The sequence below is a fragment of the Osmerus eperlanus genome, chromosome 13 (genome assembly GCF_963692335.1).
Source record: "Osmerus eperlanus chromosome 13, fOsmEpe2.1, whole genome shotgun sequence".
NCBI lineage: Eukaryota > Metazoa > Chordata > Actinopteri > Osmeriformes > Osmeridae > Osmerus > Osmerus eperlanus.
Window position 1 is genome coordinate 266,521 of NC_085030.1, and position 7,134 is coordinate 273,654.

Consider the following 7,134-nt stretch of genomic DNA (forward strand, 5'->3'; position numbering starts at 1 on the left):
AGATTTTTATTGTCAGGTGCACAGACCACAAGGTCAGACTAGGCACTGAAATTCTTGGGACAAGACAACGCAAGCAACCTGGCATAACATAACATATAAGTACTAAGAACATACATTACAGCATTTACATTGTCATTTAGCAGACGCTCTTATCCAGAGTGACTTTCAGTAAGTACAGGTACATTCCCCCAAGGTAAGTATGGTGAAGTGCCTTGCCCAAGGACACGTCATTTTGCACAGCCAGGAATCAAACCGGCAACCTTCTGATTACTAGCCCGATTCCATAACCGCTCAGCCACCTGACACGTATATAAGCTACAATAGAATTTAAATAAACCTAAATATACAAAATAGTATGCAATATATAATACAATATACTAGACCTCTAATACACAATGACCTATATCTAACCTTATAGACCTAACTAACCCAAGACTTATACTAACCTAAGACAAGTGGGGTAAGTTAATATGAACTGAAAGTGACAGTGTGTAGTGGTTAGTGAGAAATGTATCAATGTAAAGTGACCAGTGAGAAATGTATCGATGTCCATGTCGGTGTCCATTTACAAGCCTGATGACCCTTGGATAGAAACTATTGTTGTCTGCTAGTGCAAAGCTGAATGCTATGGTAGTGCCTGCCAGAAAGCAATGGGATAAAGAGACTGAAGGATGGGTGGCAAGTCTCTTAGAATCCTGCCAGCTTTCCTGAGGCATCGTGTGTGGTAGGTGTCCAGTAGGGCTGGGAGCTTCCTGCCAATGGACTCAGCAGACCGGACAACACTACATAAGGCCTTGCAGTCCCTGTCTGTGCAGCTCCTATACCACACTGTGATGCAACCAGTCAATGCTCTCTAGTGCAGCTGTAAAAATTAGTGAGTATGACAGTCCATGACAAACTTTCAGTTTCAAGGCGTTTCCAGGCCACTTTGACCAACTAGTCCGTGCGAGCAGACCAGGTGAGGTCCTTGCTGATGTTCGCCTCATGTAGAATTAACGTACTCGAATGCATAGCCCAGCTGTTTTAGCAGCAGATGTGAAAGTCCAAAAATGCTATTCAATATGCACAGCCACACAAATTAACAGTTCCCCTATGTATAAGAGTAACAATTTCATATCGACATGACAGGTTTGATCCTCCCTTTTACACATTACTACAAGTCAGAACCTAAATTGCAGCCAGTGACATTTTGTATTGCAACACTGGAAAAAGATAAACTTGTTGCAGTTAACTTGTTTATTGCAGAATTCACAAGTTACAATGCATAACCACACCAAGTGAATTTGAACCTGGCTGACATTTCAGCTCAATATGCAGTAGCCTTTAATTGATGAGATCTCGCCATACCAAATCAGCTCGACGATTATTGGGTACTTTTGCTTCAACTCGACATGAAGTCAAAGTGTAAAAGCTTCAAACGTTGAAGCGCATGTCTTCTGACTTGAACAGCCTGAGTGTCCCGTCCTACATCCAGTTGGCATTGCCTTTGGGGAAAGAGAAAAGTAAATCTAGTGACATGGTAGAGGGAGTGTTGCACTTCTGACTAAAAGGTTTGTCTCAGGTCTTCTAGTCAGATTATTGTAGATTGATCCTACTTTAACCTGTGCCAAAGTCCTGCAGTCTCTCTGCCAAGGCTTTTGAATTCACAGCGAGGGAAGAAGGCCTCCGCCATGAGAGTACACACTTGGGTTCAAAGGTCGTACTTATAATACTCCATTCCACCGACCACTTTAGGATAATTGAACAGAAATACATTTTAGGATTATTATAATTATACCTTGGAGTTGTACTGAAGCAGAGCCTCAGCTCATCCAGACACCGTATGCTGTGGGTCTACAGTTCCTGCACGATGGAGCACACAGGATGAGTCGAGTCAAGAAAATACACCCCATTTGATTAGGAAGGTACTGTGCTCAGGGTTCCGATGTGTCATCATCATAAAATCTGAATGATGTGTTGATAGTATCATCACTGCACACACGTCATTTCATTGACCGTAAATTTGCAAGTACAAAAGTTTCTTACCCTTAAGGTATGGTTGACATCTTAAAACAGCCATTGTAATTCACAAGTTCACCTGGGGAAAAAAATGGACCATTAAAACCACTGACTCAACAAAAACACATCAGGGATACTCATACAAGACCCATGTTTTGGTGTCGGACCCCAAACCAGGACGGCCCCCATGTACAGAGGGACAGTCCACTCTCAGAGGGGCACAGCCCTGCCGCAGCCCAGCACAAGCAGACACTAAAACAGTGTCCACCCGACCAGGCCAGATGGTGGGGCAATGATCTACCAGCAATGTAACACTGATCGTGGCACGGAAGGCCAAGACAGCTGACTGACCGCTGGGAGGTAAACTAGCCTGTCTGAGAAGTTACCTTAAATGTGTCATGTTCCAATATGCTCTTCAATGTCTGGCTCCGTACAAAGGTAAGACCTAGACAAACGGAATCAAATTCAGCAATATTGTTAGCAACAAGATAAAGCGTGATAGCTAGCTACATCCAGACATGGTTGAGTTGGACCACGTGCAAAACGTCGCACGAGGAACTTGATTCAGGCAGGCTCAACTCGTCTGATTTAGTAAACCGTCCAGAATACATTAGAACCACCAAAAGGCGAATCTTAACATTTAAATTGACCCACTACCAGCTAGTTATTCCTTAAAAACTACCTGTTACATTGTGATACTGTATTGCCTTTGTAAGGTGACCACCATAACCACACTAGCTAGCTACTGTAGTTTGTTAGCAAGACGCAATAAGGATCCATGGTTATTGCTAGCATACACAAGCTTTCATTTGGGAAACGTTAATACAGAATGTATCGCATTATTTTAGTCACTCACTTATGTGTCGCCGATTTGAATATTATAATATAATTCAACATTGTCGTGTCTTCTCACTCCTGGTTATCAGCAGATTGAGAAGTTGTAAACGCCTCGCGCACGTTTTTATAGCCGATTGCCGCTATGACTGATGGGATAGATGCTCACAGACGCGTCCTTCCCCATGACGTCACTGGCGTCACAGCGTCGTACGCATAGATATATATAAACACTAGATGTCTCGTCCGCGTTGCCGGACAACGGAGTCGAACGTCCGCACATGGCGGCCATCTTGCTACAGTCAACTCGCTCACCCATAACATTGTGTTGATGCTACATGTACTTTTTAAATGACCATAACTTGCTCAATTTTCAACCGATTTTGAAACGGTTTGGTTTGTTATCAACGTCAGAGATGTCGGTATGCCACTGCATACTTATGAATAATTATGTTATTTTTTTATTAAATAGAAGTATGCGGCATAACGACATCTCTGACGTTGACTGTAGCAAGATGGCCGCCATGTGCGGACGTTCTAGACTCCGCCGTAAGACATCTAGTGTTTATATATATCTATGTTGTGTTTATATATATCTATGGTCGTACGTAAAGAAATTGAGGTCTTTGAAATGTTGCGCAACGAAAGAAACACTGTTTGCCCTTATTCTATCGAGTAACTCGTAACTATAGTATAGCCTATACCCAGTGCCTACATTTGAAGGATTTAGAATGTTTAGGGTCTGTTTAGGGAATGTTTAATGTCTATAAGAGCATGACGCCCACCTGAATCATCCTCTATGGCTAACCATTGATCAAAAGTCATCCCCCCCAAAAGATCGAAGTTAACACGAAACATGTTGTTGATGTGATTACTGTCAAGCTTGAAATGAATAACGGCCGCGCACAACCTAACCGTTATTTTGATAACGCACCAATACGGAACGCTCCTCAGCTTAATTGTAAACAGGTGTACAGTTACTTTTTGAGTGCGCACTAATATGGAACGCTTCCCTTTTAAGGTAAATGTAAAAAGGAGCACAGTACTTTATCGCTCAATAATGCACACCCCGGAACTCCCTCTCAACCAATCAGAATGCTTGATTTCATCCACCCGTATTATAATTAAGCAATAAGCATGTTCTAATGTAGACATAATAGCTGTTTCAGCACAACGCACGGTATACTATCGACCTTTTTTGATTAAGCAATAAGGTACGAGAGGGGGGTATTCGTCGTAGCTCGCTAAGCGGTTTAGCGAGCTAATTTTCAGGCTAAGATAAAAAACGCCCCTCTTTTTTGTTCGTGGAAGCAACTTTCGATAAATCACCATAGTAACATCAATTAGCACTAACCTGCTCCAGAGCAGGCTAAGGTAAGTGTAGCTGGATAAGCTTGCCACACCCCCGGAAAATAACATGGCTGCTCCCTTTTTGAGAGACCCAGTTGAAGGAGCTATATTTTAGTTCGATTAGCTTTCCATACCAATAGAGTTCTTCGCGATTGCCAAGATCCTTTATTTCACACGGATGAGTTCTTGTTTGAGCGATATCGATTCAGCCGACAAGGACTCATTTATTTGCAAGACCTTCTCGGACCGTACATTGCAAATATCACACGCTGCAGCAAGCTTTATGCTTTATTATGAGCTTATGCTGCTGTATGTGAATATGTAACGCTATGTTTTAGGAAATGTCTTGTCTTATCTGTTGTGCCTGTGCTTTTTATATGTTTCACTGTGGGAGAGTGGGATCGAAACGTCATATCGATTCCTTTTTATGTCTTGACATGTGAAGAAATTGATAAAGCTACTTGAAACTTTAACTGTACTTCAGACTCTGCATAGCCTTGAGGTTTTTTGCGTCAGGTATAGGCTACGTTTTTATAGGCTACAGTATAGGCGATGCAGAAAACATTGGTAAAGCCGCAGCATGCGTTTCTGTAAGAAAAGTGTACTTGGCGCTTACCAGCTGATGAATCAATTCATCATATTCCCTGGCCATGTCCCAGTCAATGAAATCAAAGAGGGATTTACACATAGGCCTACATGCATATACACATATATAGTACATGATATAAGCGCAGTAGCCTACAGTGTCTATGAATTCGTATCAATTAGATACTCTTTGGCCTTGTTTTTATCTAGCCTACTTATTCTGAAAGAGTTGAGATCATTATTTTCGCTAGCAAGATCTCATTCGATTATTAATTTCCATTAAGCCTACTGCCAGCAGGCACATTTAAAGAAATGTGGGTTGGGTTAGGGTTAGCCTAACCCTGTGATCTAATTAATTGGGGTAATGAGGCACTTATGAGCCTATACATTTCCCCAAAACTTTCGCATAGCTTATCGGCAATTTTTTGCCAAGCTGTTTGTCTTGGTCTGGCAGCGGTGGCGGTGTTTATGTGCTTATTGTCTTCGTAGAGACTCATTATAATAGTTTGCTCGGATGGCGAGCCTATCACCGCTCTCTCTTTCGTCTTTTCCGCCATCATACCGTTAGAAAATCACGGTTTTGGTGATCGACCTTTACTGCCTTTTGAAGTAGGACGTGCACGTGCAATTTCCCTGATAAGTTTAGCCTGATTGAAATTAACCACATGATTTGGATGCGGATCAGCCGTTGACGAACCGATATTTGCTGTTCTCACTCATCTCGCTAATGTTAACGGGCTAAAGGGACAATTGATTAACTTAGCTCCAACCCTTACGACGAACGGGGCCCTGGTCTACTAGTAGGTATTTTTAAGCCGTCATGTCTTAATCTGTACATTGTTTGTTGACTCCCATTAAAAAAATAGTTGTAGGCATCAGACTTTTATAGGCTCCAATAACCTCTTTACTGACTGTAAACACTCTACCAAATCATATTTGGTAGGCTAATGTAGCTACTATTTGAAATAGTGGAAGACATCGGGATATATTAGGCTATCAATTTCAGATCAGCCTAATATAAATTATAGCCTAAAATAAATAACGTTCTGATCCAGTGGGTCGGTTAGGGGACACTATTCGATGTATCGCTGCTATCCACAGCCAGTTAATTGATGGTAATATGCGCTAGTCATGTTAACTCGATGGTAAAGTAGCTAGCGATAATGTAGGAAACGCGCTAGCCGGATGTAGTTCAGGGGCCAGTTCTCCGTACGTCGCTAACTCAGTTAGCTGGATTTGATTGACGATTTGTAATGATCTTGGATTGTTCGGTTCTTCGAAGCTCATCCTGGACTTGCTGTCATAGCAACAGGTCCGTAAACTTGAATCTGCTCGGGAGCAGGTTTATTTTATGTAAACAGGATTTGATTGCGGCTTTACAAGCAGAGGTGATACAGGAAGTCTGTCACAGCCATGTATTGTCAGTTTTTTACGACAAAAACCTGTTGTAGAAGGTGCACAAATAATTAGCAGAATTTAATATTAATCGCACATTGCGTGATAGATAGATCCAATTAGCACAGCGAGACAGCCTACTTTTTGAGAGGTAGCTTATTGGTTTTCTCGTGAGGGTGTCATTTACATCATTAATTTGTTGGAACCACATTAAATTATTATGACATTAGATGATAAACAAAGTAATTATGAAAACACGAAAATACAAAGACAAATAGCCTACTGTAATACACGATAAAACATCTAACGTGGTCGCTACTTTTTGCCAGGTTTCTGGATTTTGCAGATTTTGAGGTGTTCCCTGCAGTTTGGTTAAATCTTCCAATTTGGAGTAACCTTCGAGCAAGCTCTTGCTCTTTTGCAGAAAACACGGGGGGTTCTTTTTGGCCATGGTGAGCAGCCATAGACTTATGTGAGCAGCCAATAGCAGCGTTGCTGATCAAGGTTTCTACTATCGATACATACCCCCTTTTAGACCAACGCATAACCAGGGGCGTAGCCAAGACATTATTTCTGGGGGGGGCAGCTCTGGCCAGTCTTTTATTTGGGGTGGCACTTGATTGTCAAAAACGACTATTTTAAAACTCACACACTGCATCACTCAGAGCAGCACTTTTCTAACGGTATCCAGTGGTTAGCTGCTAGTCTCCATTGAAGCGCTGTCAGAATGCAGGTACGTTGGTTTGTGTCTTGCGCTGTTGATGGGGGCGTGGCCCAACATGTTGCGAATATGGGGCTTGTAGCATAAGTGACAAATGCCAATATAAGACGACTTTATAAAAAAATACTAATGCATTTATTTCAGCTTTATACCGTTTCTGTCCAGGAAGGTTTAAAAAAAAAAAGGCAGGGTGGCCATTCTCTGACCAATGGTAGCCGTGGCCCCCCCTGGCCACCATGTGGCTCCGCCCC

General features: G+C 42.1%; 1 long non-coding RNA gene and 1 other non-coding gene across 3 annotated transcripts; both read right to left on the reverse strand.

Moving 5' to 3' along the window:
- Positions 1-10: 10 nt before the first annotated feature.
- On the reverse strand, positions 11-3,289 carry LOC134032774 (uncharacterized). 2 transcript variants are annotated; one of them, XR_009932053.1, is made up of 5 exons: positions 2,855-3,289; positions 2,385-2,443; positions 2,026-2,077; positions 1,778-1,944; positions 11-1,484 (listed from the first exon to the last, which is right to left on the reverse strand). It is a non-coding gene; the product is annotated as an uncharacterized LOC134032774 (long non-coding RNA). The 2 variants fall into 2 exon arrangements; XR_009932052.1 differs by having other exon boundaries at positions 15-1,484; positions 1,778-1,842.
- LOC134033107 (small nucleolar RNA SNORA74) lies at positions 2,156-2,356 on the reverse strand. Its single transcript, XR_009932094.1, has one exon. It is a non-coding gene; the product is annotated as a small nucleolar RNA SNORA74 (small nucleolar RNA).
- Positions 3,290-7,134: the final 3,845 nt, after the last annotated feature.